General features: G+C 37.4%; 1 long non-coding RNA gene across 1 annotated transcript; it reads left to right on the plus strand.

The window, feature by feature from the left end:
* Nucleotides 1–1,066: 1,066 nt before the first annotated feature.
* Nucleotides 1,067–27,173, plus strand: LOC111545577. The gene is made up of 3 exons (XR_002732497.1): nucleotides 1,067–1,248; nucleotides 7,603–7,715; nucleotides 25,546–27,173. It is a non-coding gene; the product is annotated as an uncharacterized LOC111545577 (long non-coding RNA).
* The last annotated feature ends 347 nt before the right edge of the window (nucleotides 27,174–27,520 follow it).

Genomic DNA, 27,520 nt, shown 5'->3' on the forward strand with positions numbered 1-27,520 from the left:
CAGAAGACAAATAGCAGCGGTGGTGCCTGAAAAGCTAACTTCATGGACTGCAATCACTGAAACTAACATAAGGGACGCAAAACAAAACAAAACAAAAATCAAAACCAGAAAAATGCTTTTCCCTCATATCTAGAGGTGCTGGGGTAAGGGAATGGGGGTGGGGAGAGAGTGGAATTGATTTTTCTTTCTGAAATAAAGTTCCACAAAGCCCCTATAATTGACAGCGGATGATTATTTTCAGCTTGAGGAGTCTGTCCCAAACTCTTAACAAGATTTCCAGGGAAAAGAAACAAATGTGTTTACTTGAGCCATTTCCAGAAGGAAAGAAAAAGAGCCCTTTGGAGGAGGTGGGAAGGGCGGTGGAGAGAGAAAAGGGGCATCTTTGCACTGCAACAACTCTCTTGAGCGCCCTGCGTGGCCCGGCGAGTGACAGGCTGGAGGGAAGGAGTGGATAGGGCGGCAACGGGTGGGGGATGTGGAGGGAGCGCGCTTAGGGGAGGGGATGCGGCAGCACAATGTATACACGGGGCGGGGGGGCGGGTGGTGAATTAGTGTGAAAGTATTCCACTTAATCATTTTACAGGGGTTGGGGACGTAAATATTTAGCTGGCCACATCTGGAAGAGATTTTTCCCCCCCGTGTGGGCTGGGGGTGGATAATTGGAAGGAGGGGAGCACGCATTTGTTACTTACTGTACGGGCAGTTCTCCTTCTTGGTCCCGCTGACCTTCCCGTTCTTTTCAATCTTGAGAAAGTACTTGGTGAAAGAGAATAGCTTTCTCCAGCGGACATCTCCTTGAAGGTGATTGTAGCTCCGCACATGCCTTCCCGCGCTGGAAGGAGAGGAGAAGGAGGAGGAAGAAGAATTGGTGGTCTCTGGTGACACCATGTCCTGACCAAGGGCTTGGCAGGTGACAGGGACGGAAGATACCAAGAACAGCAACAAAAAGCAGCAGCAGCAGCAGCCGGGCAGGTGGGGAAAGGCTGAGGCACAATGTGTCAGTATCCATTTCCACATTGTACTGAAACTCTCGGGACTGGAAATTGTCTCATCAGAAGGAACATACTGGAAGGGTAAGACCTGGTGCAAGGCAAGGAGAGAGTTCGAGGTGGTGGCTGCTGGTTAGCTCCCTCCGGGCGCGGATCTGGCCAGAAGCGAATGCACTAACATCCATAACTCCTCGGAAAAGCCGGCTGCCTCCCCTCGCTCCTTTCTGGGATCCGCTGCCTGCGCCTCTGGAGCCTCCGGGTGAATGGTGGACGTGGGTGGCCGCAGAAGCAGGAGCTGGTGGTGGCGGTGGTGGTGTTGGTCACAGCGCTCTTCGCTCCCCCAGGAGTTACTTTGTTCTCTTCTTTGCTCCTTTCTTCACCATGTTAGATGCCAAAAAGGTCTGAAAAACAGATGACAGCACGGCGAACAAAACCCAAGGGAGGTGGGGTGGGGAATAGGGGGAGATATTTGCGCCCCTCTGCGGTTGGCACCTTCTGGCCTCTCTCTGCGGAGCCCCAGCCTGCGAGCCGCTTCTACAAGTGTATCCCTTTGGAGTTGTCAGAACTGCAGGCAGCTACCGCAGTTGCCGTTGTTTTCTTCCCTCTCTTCCTTTCTGTTTTTAGTGGTGCCTGCCGATTTGAAGGCTGCCGAAAGCCACTTTTTGTTTTGGGGGACGGCAGCTGATGTTTTGTATGGCCCTATCCCCCACTCCCTTCCTTTGGAAAGTCCGCTTGTAAACAGGTTGAAACCTGGAGTCTAAATGTCAGTGATTCTAAGCCAGAGGTGGGCTCTGCCTCTGCTGGTCAAACCTCATTTGCAGGGGTGGAGAAGAAGGGGGAGGGGGTCAACAGGCGGTGGGACATCTGAAACCCTACGCTGCTGGGAACGCCAGGGAGAGGGAGGGTGAAAGGGGCAGAGAAGGGGGTGGGGGAGCAGGGGAGCGAGGAGAGAGCGCGATGCCTTTGCATCGAGCTTGGGGGCTGCCAGGTCCCTTCCTCGCCGCTGCTGTTGCGGCCTCAGCCGCCGCCGGCGCCTCTAGCTCTGGCAAATTCGTTGCTAAAGCGTCCTGCTCACAGCGCGGGCCACGGCGCTGACGGTATCCTCCAGCTTTCCGAATTTTGCTATCTTCCAGCCTGAACTAATCCCTTCTGGGGAGCCCCTTTCTCACTTGTTTTCCAGCGTAGGATCTCCTCCCCCCACCCCCATTACTTTTGGCAGTGAAGTACTTGAGAGCCACCTGGAGCCTGGTGCTTGGCTGACTTTTTCCTCCTTCTCACTCCCAGAAGAGGAGAGGGCTGGGAGAAAGCAGAAGATGCTGAGGATTTTAAACCCTCCAGAGCAGCAGATTATAAACTGATCGGAGCGAGCACAGAAAAGGAAGACATAATTAGCGTCCTTTCCTCCTCTGCTGCCAGCTTCCAAGGAGGTCTCCTCTTTAATGAATCACTGATTTCTCGCTTCCGTTGCTGAAGTAAAAAGTTCACACTTTGGCCCTTTCTGCCTTTTAAGCTCAGGGAGATTTATCGTCACCCTTAAAAGTTGCCTCTCTCTTGGCGCAAATGAAATCAGGGACCCAAATAACCGATTTCTAATTGCTAACTTGAGCCCTTCACTGAATCACGCTTGCACTTCAAAGCAAACGCACTTTATGGCGATCGCAAAGATTTTACCATACAATTTGGCTGAATACCCTGCTGTCTGTTTTCTTTTCTATGCAATTTCCTTTGCACTTAGTCAGAAAGTGGAGGTTTTTTATTTTTTATTTTTTTTTTTTTAAATTTTATCTATCTTCACATTTCGTGTTTAAAGGGCTCTGTTTTACAATATCACTGCTCTAGGAGTCTTCCTCTCCTTTTCACTCTTTAACGCCACTCCAACTTCCCCCTTGCTCGCAGAAACTAGCTCACAGCCCAGGTATTGACAGAACTAAGTCCAAGGCTAGGAGGCCTTTGCCAAGAGTTAAGAGGCACAAAAAAGGAAATACTGTGATAATCCATTCCAATCTGAATAAGAAATAACTCCTAGAGGTCCACTTCTTTAAGAATGACTCTAAACTAGGGAACGTTTAACTAGAAGGAATGCCTAAACATGTACTGGAATGAAGTATCTATGTCACATAGTACAGTTAGACATTTGTATTTTGTTGAAGCCCATGAAACTGCCAACATTTTAAAGTTTTGTACCTACAAAAATGGTCATTTCATATGTTTCAAACTAAAATTAGGCTGCCAGTGTAAGATAGAGAAACACTTCAAGGTGAACTGGGAGTTTAACAACAGCAACTGTAATTTGGAGGAAACTAATTAGAAGAGTCTGTGTTCACACAAGCCAGGATCCCTATAATGTGTGTTTGACCTCCATGTTGGTCGTGAACCAGAGAAATGCAAAGAAATAAAAAAATAGCTCTAGAGATGAGCATTAGGAATGATTGCTCAATTAAGTATTTAATCACTTGAAAAATGAGTTTACATGAATGTTCTTATATTTTTCTGTGCATTCAAATCCTTTGAAATAGAATCATTTAATACTAGAATCAGGATTTTACTTGCATTAGTTATAACTCATGCGGTGCTTATTTAGAAGAGTTCAATAATGTGGTAGACATTACAATAGGTTTCTTAAGTTTAATATAATTAGTTGTAATTTCTGTAGATATTAATTGGAAAGTTAAGCAAATAAAGAGCATCCATCAAACAAGTCTTTTTCTTTAGGATACTGAACAATTAACCAACAGTGCTAATTTCAATGTTTTAGTTCACAGTTTTATACCTGAGAGGACAAACGCCTGAAAGACAGTGTAGTGTTTCCCGTGGATTTACATTTCAGCCCAGTGTTCCAGAAGAATCCAAATGTTTGAATTTACAACTAATTAAAACTACATTTTTTAAAACTTTTGTTTGGTGACACCAAACAATAAAGATTCTGCTGTGAAAAGTTACAAAACACAGGAAGTTATTATTTTGGGGTTTCTCGACAATAGGAACCAACACTATTGATGCCACCTTGGGGTTTAAAAATTTTTGTTAAACTCACCCTAGACATGTTCCCCTCCAATCCAAAGCGAGTCTCTCTTTCTCCCTCTCTCACACACACAATCTACCAACTTTATGTTCCAGTAGAAGAAGCTATTCAGATCTTCTAGCTAGGAGTTTCTCTTTTTTTCTGTCTAAAATGAGGGAAAAGATGTCTTTAAACTTTCATATTAAAATCTGGTTGCAGCAGGTGCAGTGTTTGAAAGTTCTAGAGCCCCTTTGCCACTCTTCTGTACAGCGTGATGACAAGAGGGCATTTACAAAACAGCCCAAAGGAAAAGCTGACATAGCTTTTTAGATTATATCTCATTCTTCTTTTTCTTTTCTGTACAGCCTTTCTTTTAAAGCACAGTTGAATCCCTAAATACCCCACTACTTTGCATTGTTAGGTCACCTCTTAGGTTAGCCCGAGAAAGCCTGAGAAAAGTTCCACAGGAAAGATGCACTATTTAACGGAATTCAATCTCTCCCAATAGATTTGAATCGCTAACATAAATGTATGAATGTAGATTATATCTCTGTAATGAGGCCTGAATCATTCTCAGTTACTTCAAAGGACTGAAATTCTACCTTCCTTTTTTAGCTGCAATAATCAGGTCTTAATGGGTTCCTTTATTAATTGTTTCTTTGCTAGGATTGAAAAGGACAGTACAAGCTTCAGATTAGAGTGGTACCTACTAATTCTCAAAGGCTGTTTTTCTCTTTTATCCAACCTCAGGAAAGCATACTTTATTTCTATGCCCTAAACATATCTACTACTATTAGGCTAGCTCTGTATTGACAGAAATAGATGCAGCCTTTTGTTACATGTGATGTCTTGAGAAATGATTGAGGCTTTTTAAAACGAGACCATGGTTGCAGCCATTGAAGAATCCTAAAACCTGGCTCTTCAACCTCAGAGAAGCAATCAGTGTACGTACTAGCAGATCCTTCAGTAGTAGCTATTCTATTTTAGCAGTTTACATTTTACATATGTATTGCCTGGATTCTTTATGTTGCTCAGCACTGTCTGTGGTTCAGTTATAGGATGTGTGCTCTATTACGAATGATGTTATTGGCAGTGTCAGTACGCTGCTTCAAATAATGCTAAGTCAGGTCAAAAGTCAGCCAGGTTGTTCAAAAATTCAGACATGTGGAGGCCTAATTTTTTCAGCCTGTGATGCAGGCCTTCTGAGTATGTGTCGCAGCCCATTTTTCCCTCCTGGACACAGATCATGCCAGTTTTAAGGCATTGTTAGGACTTGTGCACTTCCCAAGCTGCAGCTAGAAATGATGCTCATAATCACTCACATTTGGGTGAATGAAGGAGTGATACCTTATTGTTTTTAAACGAGGAGCTTCAAGTGAACAGAAAAGCAGTGTTATCCCACAGATAGTAGCATGCAGTGCTTCAGAGCCAGTGGGAATCTTAGCTATAACTGAATCCAACACACGCATTTTATAGATGAGTAAGTTGATTCCCAGGTCACTCCATGGTACACCAGAATTTGGAACTCCTGTGATGGACCTTAGGCTACTACCCTAATTTTTGCAACGTCTGTCCTGTTTATGTTCTTTTTCTTCCTTCCTACTCCCCTTCTTACCATTGACCACTCATTTTTCTAATATGTCTAAGATGGCAGAGTAGAAATGATAAAAAGGGTTAGGGATTTGGTTATGGAAAATCAATTACATCTTTGCTGCAATAGATAAACCAGGGAAAAGTAATAAAGTAGTGTTGAATTATTAAATAACAGCTGGTTAGCCAAAATAAATATTGATATATGCTTGGCAAAGGGGGATATTTTATCAACGCTTCCGAGATGAACACAATCAAAAAGCAATGAATACCCCATATTTTCAGGAAAGCCAAATTTTTTAATAGAATCTGAATTTATAAGTTCACCTCTAGAAAATTGATGAGACTTTCTAGAAAAGTAAATTTATAATTTGATCTGGGTTTCTGTGTTCTAATATTAATTTCCCATAAAGTATTGTGATATTTCAAAGCATAGGTTGCTTAAACAATTTTTTTTCAAAGTTTGAAACCAAGGTTAATTTTCTGTTCCCTCACTTTCAAACAGACTTAATGATCTGTTATTAGGAAGGAAATACGGCCAAGATGATAAAAATGATCTTTTGAAACAAAAAAAGAATTCCGTATAAGATTGTTTAAAACATACAATAAATCACCACAAATTCCTGGAACTGAACTTTGCATCTTGGCAGTAAACACAACAAACATATTTTCACAAAGCTGCTGTTTGTCCCCTCCCAGCTGATGGTAAACAGAACCTTCCCTTGACAAAGTTGTGAAGTCTCTGAAGAGTTTTGTTTGTTTTCTGTGTTCCCAGCTGTCCTTTTGTGGATATGTGCCTCCTTCTACTTCAGGCCCTCTAGGCATCTTAGTCCTATTACCTATGGCAAAATTGTAAACATTCTGATATTAGTCATTTCTGTTTGTGAATTAACTGGCAGATTATAATATTTTCTTTAAAGTTCTGATGTTGTGCCAGCAGACATTTAACTGGTTTTTATTCAATTAATGTTTATTGAGTGCTTACTATATGCTAGGTAAACATTGTGAATGGTGCAAGGTTTTTTCCACTAAATATGGCAGAGAAACTTACCCCATAAAGAACATGCATACATGATTGAATAACATGAATTTAGGCAGTTTATCATTAATGATGGGCAAAATATGGTTATCTTAGGACTCAGAAACCAGGTATTGGAAAGAGAGATATTGAAAAAGAAAGAAGAACCGCTGACAATTATTTTTGATTTTCTTTTCTCTACAACAAGAGCTAAGGGAAAATGTGACTTCTATTTATGGCTTCATGAACGATTAAGACTTGATTTTTCCCTGATTTATGTCCCTGGCACAATCCTTTTTTCTAGATTTTCCTTACTGTGTGGAGATTTTGGTTGCATCCTTTGTGTCAACCCAACCTGACCTCCTTTCCTTTACTCCTGCTCCCAGACTCCTAGAAGCATATTTCTTGCTTTCTAGCTTATTGTTTTAATTACTTCCCAATAAAATTTCCCTAATCCTTTTGCTGTCCTCTGTGCCTCTTATTATGAAGTATAATTTGACCTGATATCTGTTCTATTTGAAAAATTTTGCCTCTGTTAAGCAAATTTTGACAAAAAGAAAGTATTTTCTATGAATTAGTATTAGCAGAAAATGTATTGTGTTGGGGGCAATGCAATATTTGCTATACTGGATTTCCTTCGATTGGCCCCCAGATCCATTCTTTCCCCTTCTCTGCTCAGCTCTGTGCTGACATTTGTGAATTACCAGTCCTTTTTAAATAGAAGACTTGGAGTTTGTTTTGTCAATGGGAGAATGGAGTCCTTAGATCAGCACACAGAAGGTGATAGAACTCTGGATATTTCCTCCACTCCTCTTTTATGTTTCAGTGACACATTTCTGGCAGTGGCTGCATCCCTTCTTACTGAGTGACCCCTCCTCCAGGACTCTGGCTATCACTGACATCCCTAAAATAATATTTCCTCTCCATCTTCTTTAAGCTCAAGGACTGGCAGCAGTTCCTGTCTATTACTTGCCTATCATCATTATCCCTTGTTTCTTTCACAGTGCCTACACTTTTGTAATTGGTTACTTCATTAAAGCCTCTTCACTTAAATCAGCTGGAAAGAATTCTGTCCTAGTCAGGACACTTACTTCAAACGGTAGTACATACCATCACAGTAAGTAACCAGTTCATAAAATGTGTTTTTTTGGATAGCTAAGATAACAGGGAAGTGCAACTTACTACAAAGCAGGTTGTGAAGCATCTGATGCTTGTGTGATGATGTACAGGATTCCTTGAACCATATAAAAGGTAATGCTGCATGACATTTGCCCTCTAGAAATTTATAATCTAATATTGAATTTTGATTGATAATTGCAGAGTTTTTTATATAATTGCAGAGATTTTGAGGTCTAAAGTCAATGAGTAATTTATTTTGATTGCTGATTGTTCAATAAAATACATTTATATAAATGACTTCAGAAAAGGAATCCAACCAAGTAGAAATTATGTTCATAAATGACATACGTTTATGGAAAACTGTAAAGTTCTAAATTAAAATAAGCTTTTTTCTTTTTAGTTTGAATATTTCCTAATATTAATCTTTACTAATCTTTAAAAACATTAATGTTTTTATAAGGAAACATGTTATACTGATGTTTGTTAATAGTCTGGTGTATAAAAGAATGAGGGAAATTAATATTATTTTCTAGCCCACTGAGAGGTATTGTTTGAACATTTTCTTTTCAACTAAAGACAGATCTTTAAAAATGAAGAAATATGCAGCCCTCAATGGTACAGCTAGGTGCTAAATCTAGGTAGAGCACCAAAAACCCCAAAATGAAATACATATGCGGATAATTTTGTGTATTGCTCACTATCTAGACAGTTTCACAAATTTCATAAACAAATGACTTCTTATAGAAATCAATATAGGCTAGAGTCTACGAAACCCAGATCAGGGCTTAGTCTTTCATCCTCTAATCATATAACCCTGACAAATTATAGAATTTTATACCTTTATAACTGGAAAATACTTTAACCCTCTTAGTTCTACTGACCTTACTTTACAGGTGAAAAAAAAAAAAGAGATCTGGGAACATGAAGTGAGCTGCCTAGAATGACAGGGCCGATAGTGACAAGCTGCTTCCTGTGCACTAAACTGGTGAATGGCTAGACTTCAACCTTACATACTTACCGATATAATGTACTTCCAAGAATAACAGTGGCCCCTTCTGAGGCTGTGGGGCAAAATGGGAGAGAGGGAACATTTCAGAATCTCTGCGACATTTGGCACGTGATGTTTGGAAAATTCTCATGGTGTACTGCAATGTTTGCCTTTGGAAGATTCTGTCCTTGTGGTTGAAAACATTCTGGGCTATCCCTAAATTAGGACAGAATTTTGATATATCTCTTGAAGCTTAGCTAGGGGTGAAGGAGACTGCTTTCAGGTTAATGGTCCAACAGTAGGCCCTTTTCAAATTCATTTCTCCTTAAAAATCTATAATGTCTCCTTCTTTCCTGTATGTTAAGTCTAAATTCTGGCTTTCATATTCTTATTGTAGTGATATGGTTTGGCTGTGTCCCCACTGAAATCTCATCTTGAATTCTCACATGTGAGAGGGACCCAGTGGGAGGTAATTGAATCATGGGGGCAGGTCTTTCCTGTGCTGTTCTCGTGATCGTGATAAGTCTCACAAGATCTGATAGTCTTAAAAAGAGGAATTTCCCTGCACAGACTCTCTTTCTTTGCCTGCCGCCATCCATGTGAGATGTGACTTGCTCCTCCTTGCCCTCTGCCATGAGTCTGAGGCCCTCCCCAGCCGTGTGAAACTGTAAGTCTTATTGAACCTCTTTCTTCTGTAAATTGCCCAGTCTTGGTTATGTCTTTATCAGCAGCATGAAGACTAATACCTTCAGTTATCAGCAGAAGTTTGGCTATTTTAATTTGATACTTTAATTCTATTGGCAGAGGGAGAAAGAACTCAGAAATATTTCGTTGGCCAACTTGAGAGAAAGAAATATTCTTTTGCTTTACACCACTGAAACCATGTTCATTTGTGGGTGAATTAAGGTAGAATCTTCCTACCTTATAGCACTAGATAGTAATGCTTATTTACTTAGCTGGTATATTTTCAGTGTTTTGCCTATACTTACTGTTTTACATCTTTGTTTCCTAAAAATAGGAACATATATATAAATATATAATTTCCTAAAATATATATGAGAAATATTTTAATCATTCATTTTCTACAATTTGAAACTTAGTTGTGGGAAATCACCCAACTCATTCCTGTCATTTTATGAACACACACACACACCCCTTCAAGGACCTCTTATTAGACATCTAGTCTTGTTTTGAATTTGAAAAATAAAGCTTGTCAGATCATTAGGAATAGATTGAAAAAATAATAAAATGCTTAAAAACTTACATATACAATTTTGGCACAGTTCAATATCTATAACAGATAAATGTTATTTATATTAATTATTGCTGGATTCTGTTTTACAGCTCAGCTTCTAGACTGACAGAAATAACGCTAGTAAAAGAATTGCATAGTAGAACAATAAAAGTAATCCATTGTAACTGGAAGGCAATTATGAGCATTTGATTTATAAAAGAAATTTAAGTGTTGTATGATTAGATGTGTAAGTTATTTGCCCTCCAGTCTGACAAGATAGGGGAAAATGTAGAAAGGAACATGGACTTTAGATACATAAGTCCACGTCCAGGCAAGTGAAGTAACTTGCCCAAGTGGCAAAGCCAGCATTTATTTCCATTTTCTGACACAATCCTCTGCCTAGAAAAGCCCTGGGCACCCAGATACAGTACTTTGAATCTCAGAAATGCCAGTTGGCAAAGTCTGGGGGACTCCATGTTGAGAGAACCTAAAGAATAGGGACAGTGGTACTTCACATTATGTCTTTTTGTATTTTTCTCTTTCAGGTGCCTGATTTTATTTTTTATTCTAGAAAATTCTTGGTTCTGAAGGTATACTTAAATGAAAGCAATTTCTCTGCTTCTCTGTTTCATTCCCAAAGTAGAGGTTTGTTCTGCAGAACCACCTGCTCTGTTTGGTTATTGATACTACAACAGTAGCAGTAAAAAGAGCCCTTGTGCTTGACTTGGGACTCTGCTCTGTGTCAAGTTAACCCTTCTTCTTTCCTTTGGGAGCAGAGACCTAACTTCTGGGCTACTTTTCCACCAAGATAAAAAAAAAAAAAAATAATGATCATTTTGCCTAGAAACTAAGGCTGGATAGTTCACATACATTCTACATAATTAGTGGAGTAAAAAACTTTTCAAGCTAGTTGAGGATGTTCCCTGAGAGCATCTGAAGCTTACTTTAGTGAAGATTCTTAAAATGACATCAAGGAGACTATGAAGAAAAAAAAAATCCCTATTTACTCATTGCTTAAGAGGTAGAATTTAGCTGACAAACTCTGCTGCCATTCTCACCCCTGTTTGGGTATTTTGAGTGTGTCGGTTGAATTTTAGCTACTGAATTTTTAAAATAAGTAAAACTTTAAAGTAGTAAAATGAGTCTTAACCTGAAGACAGGATCTCCTATTATCAAAGTCCAAAATGAAATTGTCTCTTAGGTTAAAAAAATTATAACTAAGCAAAGCCAGGGAAAAAAGTGACTAGTTTATCTTTTGGTAAATAAGCAAGGGAAATGAAACACAGACAGCAAGGAAACCACATTTTTGGTAAAGTTAGAAACCTCAGCTTCAGAGTTTTCTTTTTTTAAAATAAACCATTTTAGATTTAACAATATAAAGTATAATTCGTTTTGGTACTTAGGAACATTTTATTGATAAACAGTATCCTTTTAGGCTACTGAAAATACACAGTTGTACCCACATGACAGCATATAAAGGTTTTATGAAGAAATTAAATACTATATAAAGTTTGGGGAACCAATTTCATTTTCATCATTTTTCTGTCTCAAAACTATTTGCTTCTGTCATTTGGAGGAAAGCTTGTCTCCTAGTTGAATTGTCTTTCTTACAAAATGAATTTTTCAAAGCTACCCAACTGAGGAAGGGTGAATGACCATTAGGAAAAATTAAACATTTATAGCTGATGTGATGTTGGTGGAAAGGAAAGAGAAAGCTGTGTACCCCAATTTCCATTAGGAAAGAGCAGAAGCTGGAAACAGAACATTACGTTCAGAGAGGAGGAGGGGAAGGTGGAATGTTTTGTCACAGCGCTGCTCCCTACAAGGGACTAGTGAAGGGAGGGGTGCAGAGAGCCCTCCTGCGGCATGCAAATGGAAGGGACTTTGATCCAGATCCCTGCTTTTGGTCAAAGCATCTCAAGACTAACAGCCAGGACCCAATCACTTCCCTCTGTGGTGGAGACAAGTGGATGAGGCACTGTCCTCAATTTCAGGAGTGTGTGAGGTTCCTGTAAAGAAATTGTAGGCTTACGAGCCTGACAGAAGGGAGCGGGTACTTTGAGCACATTTTCCAAAAGTGACGCTATTTAAGACCCTGATATGCTTTGGCTGGGACCCCACCCAAATCTTGAATTTTACCGTAATTCCCACTGTCATGAGACGGACCTGGTGGGAGGTGATTGAATCATGAGGGCAGGTTTTTCCTATGCTGTTCTTGTAATAGTGAATTAGTCTTATGAGATCTGATGGTTTTATAAAGGGGAGTTCCCCTGCACATGCTCTCTCTTGCCTGCCACCATGCAAGATGTGACTTTACTCCTCCTTTGCTTTCTGCCATGATTGTGAGGCCTCTCCAGCCATGGGGAACTGTAAGTCCAATAAACCTCCTTCCTTTATAAATTACCCAGTCTCAGGTATGTCTTTATAAGCAGTGTGAGAACAGATTAATACAGACCCCTTACCTAAATTAATCTCTTTTTTATAATGTTTTATTTCTAGCACTATTGTATAGATATTAAAGTTAGTACAAGTAACATGATTTTTGGGAATGAGTCTTCAACTAGTAGATTTTTAAATAATTTTTCATGATAAAATGACCTAAAATACATAAAGTATGGAAGTAATGTGTTTTGAATTGAACAAAATCTTGAAACAAATCAGTGTTTTCCTCAGTAGACGTGTGTGCTGTGTGCTGTTGAATATTATTCTAGATTTATTCTCCAACAAAGTGTATTTCCTGGAACTGTTTCCTATAGGAAAATATACAGTTTCTTAGCTTTCACTCAGTAGACTTTCACATTGCTGAAGAATGCCAGGTCTATTGAGGATGAAAGGGAGATATGGAATGATGATATGATATGGAATGAGATATGGAATAATGCCTGATAACTTGTGCTTTAACAAATTATATTAATAGTATCTTCTGTCCCATAGGGAGGAAAGAATAATTCAAAATACTTGTCAGGCTTACATAGTTTATTATATTTTCAGATGAATGAGAAAAGAGGGAAAGGGTGCTCAACTAAAAAGTTAGGAAATCTACATTGTATTTCTGGTTCTGACACTCATAATTTTGTGTCTTAGGGATAATACTTAAGCAAGGGGATAGAGACCTTTTGACTCTAAAATTTTCTAACCTATGAGACCCAGAATAATGATGTTTGTATTATACTAGCACCACTTAATGGCAATAGTAAAAACAGGTGGTCATTAACATGGAAAACCCAATCTAATTACTCGGTTATTTCATGGAATCATGGAATTATGGAACTGAAAGTCCTGTCTAAAATCAAGCTCTGTTTTCATTTTTTTTATACAATTGCACATGAAACAACTATGGTCCATAGAGGAAAAATTACTTTTCCGATATTGTCTAGTTAATTAATGACAGAATCTTTAGAAGCCCCAACTTTCTAATATTCTTTTTACAGTACCAATATTTTATAGCAAATGGTAAAATTTTGTTGTTTTTTTGGGAAAAAAAGATAATGAGTAATATAGTGAGAAAATGCAAATGTTGATAAAAGGCAACTCTGACTAAATGGATTTTTTAAGTCTTACGCAAGTTTCTATAAAAAGGTGTTGCATAAATGTAGGTATTTTATGATGGGAAGGGATTGGAAGTCAAACCATGATGAGATGATACTACTCTGTTTGTTTACATGTTTAATATTTGACAGACCTTAATTGCACTGATGTTTTAGGCAGTTGGATGTTTTTAGCTAAAAGGAATTAATTGCCAAGAAACTATCAAAAACTGCATTAATGAACAGAAAAATGATATAATTTCTAGGAATTTATCCCAAGAAAAAAGTCCTTGGCCTTCTCTTCATCTGAAAAAATGATTTAATTTTTAATATGAATCACACTCTTGAACTAACTGGATCTAATTACTGCCTATTTTGGTCCTTTCCTCTTCTAGGAATACTTCTGTAAACAGAGAAGTTTATCAGTAAATAATTGCTTTTATCATCAACTAATGATATACTTTTGTGATGGTTAATTTCATGTGTCAAATTGACGAGGCCATGAAGTGCCCAGATAATTTAGTCAAACATTATTCTCAGTGTGCCTTCGAGGGTGTTTGCAGATCAGATTAATATTTAAATCAGTAGACTGAGTAAAGCAGATTGCCCCCTCTAACGTGGGTGGGCCTCATTCAATCAGTTGAAGGCCTGAATAGCATAAAAAAGCTCACCACCCCCCCTTAAATAAGAGGGAAGTACTCCTTCCTAACTGGATAAACTGGGACATCAACCTTTTTCTGGCCAGGCATGGTGGCTCATGCCTGTAATCCTAGTGCTTTGGGAGGCCGAGGCTGGTGGATCACTTGAGGTCAGGAGTTCGAGATCAGCCTCTCTACCCCATCTCTACTAAAATTACAAAAACTAGCCAGGTATGGTGGTGCCCACCTGTAATTCCAGCTTCTCAAGAGGCTGAGGCATGAGAATCGCTTGAACCCAGGAGGCAGAGGCTGCAGTGAGCAGAGATCACGGTCACTGCACCCCAGCCTGGGTGACAAAGTGAGACTCTGAAAAAAAAAAAAAATTTCTTGCCTTCAGACTCAAGCTGGAAAAGCAATTCTTCTTAGGTCTCAAGCCATGGCCATTCAGAATGAAACTTATGCCATCAGCTCTATGCGCTCTCAGGACTTCAAACTCTGATTGAGATGACACCATTGGTTCTCCTGGGTCTTGAGCTTTCTGACTATAGATCTTGGAACTTCTCAGCCTCCATAATCCTGTGAGCCAATATATAGATGTATTATAAGACAATAAATGCATTTATAGCTATATATATATATGAATAGGATATATATATATATATCTCCAATTCATGCTATTTCTCTGGAGAACTCTAACACAACTTTATTTGCTTTTTCCCGCCTGAGAAAACTTACTGCAGACTTTTTACAAAATCTTAACCTATTCTTTTTCCATATTTTTGTCAGTAATGATTATATGCTAATCTACACACCTTAGAATATTCTCCTTCCTTTTAAACTATGCTTATAGTGTCTATATCCTGAATTTTAACCAATACTGATCTCATTCATATTTAGGTGGCTTTGCAGTTAGATGGAAATAAAGCTGGTTTTCATTTTTTGAATTTCCCAATTCTATTTTTAAGAAATTGCATAGTAATTAATTTTAACAGTACCAAATTGTACAATTTTGGGGCCCATGATTCTTGTGTTAGTCTATATGAAAATTGTCTTTTGGAATTTTGCAATGCAGAGCTTTATGTAGAAGATACTGCTGGCTGCCTATCCAAGAAGTACAACCAGCTTTTTCCTTTGTGACTGACTCTCTAATTTATTTGTTGAACCAACTCTCCTCCTAAAGGCCATATAACTCACTAAACCAGAAGTAATATACCATTGTTTTTGCTGGTAATTGGACTTAGGATGGACATGTGACATAGTTCTGTCATAGGGGAAGGCTTCTGGCAACCTTACTGATAAATAAAAAGAGATGTCTCTTTTATTCTGCCAGGCATTGCCATACATAGATACAGTTCCTGGAATTATGACAGCGTTTGTGACTATGAAGGGAGACGTGGAACTGGGCATAGGTCAATGCAATTAGGTATCTGAAGAACAGGATGAAAACGATTTTTAAAACATAAAAAGAAACTCTGGGACCTATAGCACAATGCTGTCCCAAAAGAGAGAAGGCAGAGCATGTAGCACACACACAAAAGAGAGTAAATAGTGGCCCAAATTTCTCCAAGTAGGTGAAAGATACAAATTTATAGATTTAGAGAAGTTCAGTGACTCCCAGCTTACAAGATAACTGCCCCATATGTCTTAAAGAAATTGAATTTGTTAAAGAATATTTTATCACGAAAGAAAACAGGCCTAGGTGGTGTACCTGATGAATCCTAAGAAACACTGATGAAGAAATAACCTAATACTATACAAAATATTTCATTAAAAGAAGGCAACTTGGGCTGAGGCAGGAGAATGGCGTGAACCCAGGAGGAGGAGCTTGCAGTGAGCCAAGATCGCGCCACTGCCCTCCACACTGGGCTATAGACCGCGACTCCATGTGGGGGAAAAAAAAAAAAAAGAAACAAAACCAACAACAACAAAAAAAGCCTTGTTATGAGACTAAGAGTAGGTTTAACAAAGACATTGCAAAAAAAAAAAAAAAAAAAAAAAATTAAACACAAATAGCCCTCATAAATATAGACACAAAATAACAAATAAAATATTACCATATGGAATCAAGCAATGTAAAAGCATTTTAAATCTTGAAAAAGTTGAGTTTATTCCAAGAATGTCCATTTGTTTTTAACATTTAGAATAAATCTATATAAATCACCATATTATTAGAGTAAATAGGAAAAGCCAATTTCAAGAAATGTGGAGAAAATATTTGGGAAAATTCGGCCCCCATTTATAATAAAATTTGTCAGTCAGTTAAAATATAAAGGGATTTTCTGAACCCCATAATGGACATATATAAAAATTTACAGGTAACATTTTATAGTGGTAAAATACTTAATATTTCCCCCAGATATTGGGAATAATGCAAAGATGCAGACAGTCACCACCATTTGTATTCAACATTGTATTGAAGGTCCTAAATATTGAAATAATAAATTTTAATTTTCTTTTTTCTTAATTGATCTAACAGATCATAGTTTGTTCAAAATAATAATAGTATTGTATTCAGCTACATCAATAATCATCTTAAACATCAAGGTCTAAATAAACAAATTTAAAGAAATAGATTTTCAGAGTAGATAAAAAAATAAGACCCAACTATATGTTGCCTGAAGAAACTCACTTTATATATAAAGACACATAAAGATTAATAGCAAAGGGATGGAGAAAGATATGTCATACTAAAATTATTTTTTAAAAAGCAGGAGTAGGCCAGGTGCGATGGCTCACGTCGGTAATCCCAATACTTTGGGAGGCCGAGGTGGCTGGATCACCTGAGGCCGGGGGTTAGAGACCAGCCTGGCCAACATGGTGAAACCCCGTCTCTACTTAAAAAAATACAAAAATTAGCCGGGCTGGTGGCACGCACCTGTAATCCCAGCTACTCGGGAAGCTGAGGCAGGAGAATTGCTTGAACCCGGGAGGTGGAGGTTGCAGTGAGCTGAGATCGCTCCATTGCACCCCCGCCTGGGTGAGAGAGAGAGAGAGAGAGAGAGAGAGAGAGAGAGAGAGAGAAGAAAGAAAAAAACTGGAGCAGCTATTTTAACTTCAGACAGAGAAGACTTCAGAACAAGGAAAGTTATCAGCGATAAAAACAGACATTATGTAATGATAAAGATATCAGTTCTCCAAGGTGACATAACAATCCTTAATGTATATGCACCTAACACCAGAACATCAAAATACTTGAGGCAAAAACTCATATACTTTTAAGGAAAAATAGATTAATTCATAATTATTGTTGGGGACTTTCACACCCCTCTGTCAGAAATGGACAGATTTAGGAGACAGAAAATCATTAAGTACATAGTTGAACTCAACAACACCATCAGTCAATTGGGATGTAATGCACATCTGTAGACTACTTCATCCAAACACAACAAAATACAAAATCTTCTCAATCTCTCAGGGAGCATTCACCAATATTGACCATATTCTGGGCCTTAAATTACATGTCCACAAATCTAAAGTAAAAATTGTACAATGTCTGCTTTCAGAATACAGTGGAATTAAATGAGAAGTTAATAACAGAAAGATAGCTGGAAAATTCCAAAATACTTAGAGATTAAACAGCAGACTTCTAAATAACACATTCAAAAAAGAAATCTCAAGAGAATTCAAAAAGTATTTTGAACTAACAAAAAGTGAAAACAAAACGTATCAAAATTTGTAGAATGCTGTAAAACTAGTGCACAGAGAAACACTTATGACACTGAATTGCATATATTTAAAAAAGAAAGAGCTAAAATAAAGTTTCTAAGTGTCAACCTTAGAAAATCATAGTTTTAATAAGTGCAAATGAAATCCAAAGTAAGCAAAAAAAAAAAAAAAAAAAGAAATAATAAGAATTAGAGCATAACTCAATGAAATTGAAAGCTGTAAATTAATAGAGAAAAGTCAATGAAACCAATAGCTAGTTCTATTAAAAGATCAATAGAACTGATAAAACTCTGGCAGGCTAAGAAAAGAGAGAGAAAATATAAGTGATTAGTATAAGAATGGAAGAACATCACTATAGATCCCATGCATATCAAAAGGGTAATAAAAATATTATGAAAACTTTCTCCTCACAAATTTGACAACCTGGGTAAAATGGACCAATTTCTTGCAAGACACCACCTGACAATCCTCATGCAAGAAGAAACAGATGATTGGAATTAAGCCTATGTCTATTAAGGAAATTGAACAGATAAATAACAGCCTTCCAAAATAGAGAGCTCAGATGGGTTCTTTGATGAAGTCTACCACAACACTTAAGCAATAAATTATACCAATTCTCTACAATCTCTTACATAATATAGAAGCACAGGAAGTTCTTCCTAGTTCATTATATGAGGTCAGCATTACCCAACCCAAACCAGATAAAGCCATTACAATGGCTGGACACGGTGACTCATAACGGTAATCCCAACACTTTGGGAGGCCGAGGCGGGTAGATAACATGAAGTCAAGAGTTCGAGACCAGCCTGGTCAACATAGTGAAACCCCCATCTCCGCTAACCTGGGAGGCAGAAGTTGCAGTAAGCTGAGATCATGCCACTGCAAGCCTGGGCAACAGAGCAAGACTCCATTTCAAAAAAAAAAAAAAAAAAAAAGGCAATTCAAAAAAGCAAAGTACAGACCCATATCACTCAGGAACATAGAAACAAAAATCCTCAAAAAATTTTCAATTAAAAAAATTGAATCCAACACAATAACCAAGTGGGATTCATCTCAGGTATTCAAGGCTGACTGACATGCTAAACCAATGTAATCCATCACGTCAACAGGCTCAAGAATAAAAATCACAAGATCATATCAAATTCAACACCTATTTATTAAAAACAACTATCAGGAAATTAGAAATAGAAACTTTTTCAACTTGTTAAAGAACACACACACATACAAAAGTCCACAGTAACATAATAATTATGAGAAACTTGAAGTTTTCCCACTAAGATTAGATACTACTGCTTTTAAACATCATATTGAAAGTCCTAACTAATGCATAAAGACAAGAAAAGGAAATAAAATATATAAAACTGTCTTTGTAGATAACATGATCATTTATGTAGACAGTATGAGTGAAATAAACAAAAATACTCCTAAAACTAGTGAGCAATTATAGCAAGCTTGAAGGACACAAAGTTAATATACAAAAGTCAATCACTTTTTAATATACCAGCAATGAACAAGTAGAATTTGAAATTAAAACACAATTTTATTTACATTAGCACCGCAAAAATGAAATACCTAGATATAAATTTAACAAAATATGTATAAGATCTGTATGAGAAAAACTATACAACGCTAATGAAAAATAACAGATAAGAAATAAATTGAGAAAGAGTTCATGTTCATAGGTAGGAATACTCAATATTGGCAAGTTGGCAGTTATTTCTAACTTGATCTATATACTCAAGGCAATCCCAATAAAAATCTTAGGCAGTTAATTTGTGGATGTTCACAAACTGATTACCACGTTTATATGGAGAAGCAAAAGACCAAGAACAGCCAACAAAGTATTAAAGGAGAAGAATATCAGATGACTGATATTACCAAAATTCAATACTTACTATAAAGTTACAGTAATTAAGATAGTTTGGTGTTGGTGAAACAATAGACAAATACGTAAATGAAACAGAATAGTGAGTACAGAAACAAACCCATAAAAATATAGTCAACTGTACTTTGACAGAGGAGTAAAGGCAGTACAGTGGAGAAAAGATAGTCTTTCACTTGCTGGTGAGAATGGGAAATGATACAGTCAATTTGGAAGACAGTTTGGCAGTTTTTTATAAAACTAAACATACCATTAGCATTCAACCCAGCAATCATGCTCATTGGTATTTACCCAAATGAATTGCAAAGTTGTGCCTCCGCATGAAAGTTTATAGCAACTTTATTCATCATTGCCAAAACTTGGAAGCGACCAAGATATACTTCAGTTGATGAATGGATAAATAAACTATGCTACAGTCAGATGAAGAAATATTATTCAGGGCTAAAAAGAAATGAGCTATCAAGCCATGAAAAAACATGGAGGAAATTTAAAAGGACATTACTAATTAAGTGAAAACAATCTGAAAGAGCTACAGTTACTATATTATACCAACTATATGACGTTCCAGAGAAGGCAAAACTGGAAACAGTAAAAAAATTAGTGGTTGCTGAGAGTTCAAGAGAAGGAAATGATGAATAGGCAGAGGAGGGAGGATTTTTAGGACAATGAAACTATCCTATACAATAGTACAATGCACCTGTAATCCTAGCACTTTGAGAGGTCAAGGCGGGTGGATCATGAGGTCAGGAGATCCAGACCATCTTGGCTAACATGGTGAAACCCTGTCTCTACCAAAAATACAAAAAATTAGCCGGGCTGGGTGGCGCATGCCTGTAGTACAGTTATTCGGGAGGCTGAGGCAGGAGAATCGCTTGAAACCCGGGAGGTGGAGCTTGCAGTGAGCTGAGATTGTGCCACTGCACTCCAGCCTGGGCAACAGAGCAAGACTCTGTCTCCAAAAAAAAAGAGAAAAAAAAAAGTACAACAGTGGTTACATGTCAATATACATTCATCCAAATCTATAGAATGTACAAGTCCAAGAGTGAGCCACTATGTAAACTATGAACTTAAGTGATAAGGATGTGTCAATATACATTCTTGCATTGTAACAAATGTACTACTATGGTAGAGTGGCGGTGGTAGTTGTGTTGAGGGGCGGTGGACAGTGTGTGTGGGAACTCTCTGTACTTTCTGCTTAATTTTTCCATGAACCTAAAACTCTTCCAATAGATAAATTGTATTAATTAAAAATTCCCAGCACTTTGGGAGGCCGAGACGGGTGGATCACGAGGTCAGGAGATCGAGACCATCCTGGTCTACACGGTGAAACCCCGTCTCTACTAAAAATACAAAAAACTAGCTGGGCGAGATGGCGGGCGCCTGTAGTCCCAGCTACTTGGGAGGCTGAGGCAGGAAAATGGCGTGAACCCGGGAGGCGGGGCTTGTAGTGAGCTGAGATCGCGCCACTGCACTCCAGCCTGGGCAACAGAGCGAGACTCCGTCTCAAAAAAAAAAAAAAAAAAAAAAAAAAAAATTCCCTGACACATACACAAAAATTAACTCAAAATGGACTATGACATAAATATAAAAGCTCAAATCATCAAACTTTTCGAAAAAACATAATTTTCATGATGTTCATGTAAGCAAAGTTTTCTTAAGTTTCAGAAACAATACCTATAACAATTGAGAAATTATACTTTATCAAAAATTAAAATATGCTTATCAAAATACACAGTTAAGAAAATGAATAGGCAAGCCGCAGGTGGGAAGAAAATTGTATACATACCGCTGGCAAAGAGGAGGTACATGGGATATACAATGATACCCTATAATTCAATAAGCAAAAGACAAATAACCCAATTAAAATGCACAAAAAATTGTACAGACATTTTACAACACAAGATATATAAAAGGACAGTAAGCATGTAAAAAAGTGTTCAGCATTATCTGGCATCAGGAAAATGTGAATTAAACCTGATGTGTGCAATATTTAGAAATGCATATAAAGTGAAGTGGCTGGATTGCTAAATGGGATGATGATGACATAGAGATATATGCAATAAAGCAAGCACAGTAAAATGTATATGATCAAATATAGGTGATGAGTATTAGGATGTTTATTACAAAATTTGTTCCACTAAGTCGTATGTTAAACTTTTTCCATAAGCAGATCTTGGACAATATAAAGACAAGTGAATACAATAATAATTAAACAATAATAAAAATGATTTACAATGATGAATATCTAAACTGATCTAGAATGTGGAAATTATGCATTTTATTTAAAAGCAATAAGTACTGCATAATAATAACACAGAGAAAACTAGATGGATTTGGGAGGTGCCTGCAATTTTAAATAGGGTTGTTACAGAGTCTTCACTCTGAAAATTATGCCCAAGTTCAGAATTAAAGGAGGTGAGGCAATTAAGTAAGCAGCAATTTGGATGAAGGCTGTTATAGTTAAGGGTGACAAGTGCAAAGACCCTGAAGTGGACCATTATCTAGCACATTTAAGAGAGAACACAGAGGTCAGTTAGCTGGAACAGAATGAGCAAGGTGTAGAGTAACAGGAGATCAGGTCAAAGATCTGGTAAAGAGCTGCAGGTGGACCTGTGGGTTCATGTGTGTAAAGACTTTGTTTTTTACTCTGACAGAAGCACAGAACTATTGAGACTTTTTAGGAAAATAGTGGCATCATTGGTCTTAGGGTGAAAAGAATTACTCTGATGGCTGAGTTGAGAGTATATTGTAAAAGAACAAAGGTAGAAGCAGAGACCATTTTGACAACTAGAGCTGTAATCCAGGAAAATGAGATAGCTGGACTAAAGGTTATAACATTAAAAGGGGTGAAATATGATTGTATCCTGGTTACATCTTAGAGTATAATCAACCTGATTTGCTGATATGTTGTATGTTCAACATGAGAGAAAGAATAATCGAGGACAGAACCAAGATTTTTTGTCTTGAGAAAGTGGAAATATTGAGTTTGTGTAAGAGACAGAAGAAAAGGGGAGAAGTGCTGGAGTGAAATGCCTTTGAGTCGGCAAGAGATAATGAAATATGGTGTATAGATGAAGGGATTAGATTTAGGGGAATAAACAGTTGATTTTACCATGGATGAGATAACATGGTATATGATATAGATGATATACATATACATACACATATACAAATTTGTCAAGTGGCAAATTTGTCTCAGGTAGCTTGTGAGAGTCTTCCCTTTTGATTGCTTCTTATGTTCTCAGTGAAATAAAAATCTTGATCATCAACTGAATTTTATTTTTACCTTTTACATTAAAAAATATACATACTTGACCCCGATGTTCCACTTCTGGGAATCTATCCTTTGGAAATAAAACACTGGCATACAAGGACATAGGTACAAAATTTATTAGTGTATCAATGTTTATAGTGACATAGAAAAAGCCTCATATTTAATAGTCATCATTCACAGAGAAATAATTTTATACATTTTGGGTCATCCCTATTATTAAAATTTTTTCTCTTATTTGAAAATCCAGTAAATGTATGTGTATTTATATGGAAGGATGGTCATGTAATATTGTTAAGTGGGCGAGGGAAAGTAAAAAGTATTGTGTGTAATGTTACTGTTTTAAATGAACAAAAATAAATCTTATATACATTTCACATGTATGTATAAATATGGGTAAAGATGTTAAGAACAAACAACTAACAATTTAAAATTGGTTAGTTGAGGAAATAGAAATGGAGGATTCGTGCTTTAGATTTAGATTATTTTTCTTTATCTGTACTTGCATTGCTTCAGTTATATTAGGAAACACATATTGCTTTTGAATAAACACTTATCGGAGAAAATTCATTTTTTAATAAAGACGTATTCAATTTTTTTGTAAAAAATTTACCTATATACCTGATAATTTGTGTTGGGAGTATCATTCGATATCGTTATGTTCATATTTAGATTTTGTTTAACCATTAACAGGTACAGCTGAGTTTAACTCCCACTCTATAACTCATCTGTCAAATGCTTTCTGAATGCCTCAAAGATTTTACATCACATTTTAAAAGCTTTGTTATTTCAAATGTCGAATCATATTTATGCCATATTTTCATTAATAATACATTTTATCATAATGCAATTACCATTCCAGTATACCTTATATATTTTCTCATAATTTACCTTTCAATCTGATTCATGTTATTATGTCTTATGGTGATGCATGAATTTACACTCTGTTCAGCCATTATAAAATTATGTTACTAGGTCAACTTATCATCATCCCAGATCATTTTTATTACATTTCCTATTTGTATTTTTATTATATCTCTTGGTTTATGGGTTTATTTTGCTTGTGATTGAGAAGTAAACTGATTTCCAATTTTTGTTGTAGTTGACTTAAATATTCTCTTATAACCGTTTTAGTAAAATACTATTTTCCTATAAAAGAATACTTAATCATATGATTATGTAAAATGTATTTTTAATGGAACAGAGTTTATATACTGCTATGGTCTGAATATTGGTGTCCCTCAAAATTCATATATTGGAGCTTAATACCCAATGTGATAGTAGTAAGAAGGTGAGCCTTTAGGAAGTGATTAAGGCCTGAGAGCTTCATCCCCATGAATGGGTTAGTACCCCAACTAAAAAGAGGTTTCAAGGGAACTCCCTGTGCCTCTGCTATGTAAGGACTCAGCAACAAGGCACCATCTATTAAGTAATGAGTGAGCTCTCACTAAACACCAGATTTATTGGCATCTTGATTTTGGACTTCGCAGCCTCCAGAAATGTGAGTAATACATTTCTGCTGTTTATAAGTTGCTCAGCCTAAAGTATTTCGTTTTAGCAGCCCAAAAGGAGTGAGACACATATGCAAATTAAAATCACTTCTAACACCACTACAGTTACCAATCTTCTTTCCAGCTTCCCTCTGATACCTTTTACTATTTCGTGGAGCTCTGACCCTAAGTTTGCTGCCTTTTTGCTTCCAGCAACCTGTACCTATGACTGCTCAAAAGAGGACCTCCACACAGGGTAACTCTTAATTAATGAAGGTCTAGTGCAATGCAAAAATATGAAAGCCAGCTCTCTTGCACTGGGGCAGAATAACTCTGTCATACATCCTAGACTGCAGAGAACCCTGGTGGAATCGAGTTGCAGCTATCCTCTAGGGCAGGAGGCTTTGCCTGAAATTGCATTCTTGTTTGGGTTGTTCCCCTCCCTTTCCTGCTTGTCTCACTCCCTTACCCTGGGAACTCTTTCTTCAGAAATCACTTGCACATGGATTCTTGGGTCTGAATTTGTTTCAGGGGCACCCAGTCTAAGTTACACTCAAACTATATGGCTATTAAATTCCTGTCTAATCAAACCTTCACCTTTAGGCCTCTGCTTTTTTGTTTGTTTGTTTGTTTTCCTAGATTATAAGCAATTAAATTGTTTCAAGAGGAAATTGCTGAATGAGTGAATCCTTTTAGGGTTCTAATATTTTTTACAAATCTTCTGGCAATAATGTCTTATTCTACACAAATTACTTTATTGGTCAAAATTGAAAACTCTATTTGAAAATTGAGTCAATAAAGAATATGTTTAGGAAGAGCCAAGATCTATCAGCTTTTTTCAACTCAAGTTATGTTTGTTACCACTTATTTCACATTCCTAAAAATCTGGGTAGAATTAATTTCTACCCTAGCTATTTTTTAGAAACCAGTTTTCTCACTGTCTGCCCTGTTCTATGGCTTATTAGATATATACTGGCTTTTTTTTTTTTTTTTTTTTTTTTTTTTTACCTTATATCCTACCTAGAACAATGATTGCCCAAGTCATTTGATCCTGGTTATTGCCCAGTTCTGACCCGTTGTTTCTTGATGTTGACTTCCCTGGATTATTGGTTGTCTTGGCTTTGACTTTCAGGTTTCTTTGGTTTGACAGCACATTTGGACACATTTCTGCAAGTTGACCCTTGGCATCTCTTCTTGGAACAAAATTTTGTTTTTGGACTCTGGCACCACGCACCACAGATGCAAGCAAGAAGCACTTCTACCTTCTGAGGTGGCCCCTCAAACTCAAGCCAGCTAGGCTAGGCCTGTCCAGCTTTCCTTCAGAAAGAAGGACTGGAGAGTTGCTGCTTACTTTCTCAAATGTCATTACTTAGCCAGTCTTCTGGAGACTGAGATTCATGAACATTGGACTCTTGCCTGTAATTACAATTCTGTAGTATATTAACCTTATTTTCAGCTGTATTTTTAGTTGCTTTATGACTTCATCTTGAAAATACCTATACTCTTCCTGCATTTATTCTAGTCTTACTTCTGATCTTAATTTTAAAAGATCCTTATCAATGAAATCATATATAAAAACCTCCAATAACTATTTTTGAACTTTAAGATGTATTCTTAAATTTTTAGTGAAATAGGATTTAGAATCAACTTTGTGAAGGTTACTAACAGAATAACAAATAGCTCCTACCATAAGGCAGTTTATAGTTAATGTAAAGAATATTACACTTGTTTATACATCAAAAAGCCATTTTCTTTCTGTAAACCTCAGAGAACTATCTATAGTCAATGAATGAATGAATGAATGTTTGATGAATGAATTCCTGTCAGTCTTTACTGAAGTCTTATCTCTTATCTGGAATTCTTTCTTTAGCCCCTATGGCTTCATAAATTCCAACCAGTATCCCGGCTTAATTCAGATTCCTTACAAGGATCTGAGAAGGGTTGGAGCTGTGGTATGGGTATGACTGGTAGATAGTTTTGAGCAACACTATCACCAGAAACTCTCTATTTTTCTCCCAGTGACTTTTTGTTGAGGGTTGAAGAGTTTCCTTGAAGGTAAAAAAAAACAAAAACAAAAACAAAAACAAACTGTACTTATCCAAAATGTTACAGATGTAACTTATGGTTCAACAGAAGCCTTTGCAAGCCAGAATACAGAAAGAACCTTGAAACCTTGCAGAAGTTTGCAGATTCAGCAACTTGTGAATCTGAGACTGAGGTAGGAATGAAATGGTAATTCTGGGTATGGTGTGGTGCCAAGTCCTGAAACCGATCCCAATATACCTACCCTAGAAGCATGTGGAGATCCTGAGGACATGAAGGGCTCTGCGTGTGATCTGGAAAAGATGTTCCACTATATTCTGAAATATGTATGGGCTGTGGCAGGCAGAGCCAATTATCCAGCAAAAATTCATGAATTGTTACTGAAAAGTGACTTCTCAGATAAGTATTACCTTTCTCAGCTCTCCTTGTCATTAGGCATTACCATGGTGACTCAGCTCTATCCAGTGGAATATTGTAAGAAGTGAGGTTACTATTCAAGATCTGGCTCATGAAAGTGCTCCTCTGTGATCTTTTCTCTTTTTTTCTGCTGCCTATAATAAAATCTTCTCCCAGGGAACTTTGGAAGCCTCATGCTGAAACAGCAGAAACTTCACCAATCAGGGTCTCTGTGTGACTGAAAGTATAAGAGATGGCAGATCCATCTACCTGTTCTCTCACCTCTTACTGTCACATAATCAAGAAATACACTTCCATTGTTGTGAGCCATATATGCTTTTGAGTCTACTTGTACTGTGAGTCTACTCTACTTCAGATGCGCAAGCTCTCCTGCTGTGGAACCCTACCCATTGAGCTTAATATAGTGGGATGAAACATTGCAAAGAGTCTTGACATACTGTTTGAGCACTGACAACATTAATGTTGCAAATAAAAAGGTAGGAATATGGACCTTAATGAAATAAGAGGCCTGTCCTGAGGCAAGGGTTGATGGTGAAGATAGAGCTTGGAGTAGCAGAGGATGGTGGGAATTTACAGTTCAAACTGATATTGAAGTGCATATAAGATCCTTTCTGTTGTTGAAGGGGTCAGAAGTGTCAAGACATTTG

Source organism: Piliocolobus tephrosceles, chromosome 4, assembly GCF_002776525.5.
Source record: "Piliocolobus tephrosceles isolate RC106 chromosome 4, ASM277652v3, whole genome shotgun sequence".
NCBI classification, from domain to species: Eukaryota; Metazoa; Chordata; class Mammalia; order Primates; family Cercopithecidae; genus Piliocolobus; species Piliocolobus tephrosceles.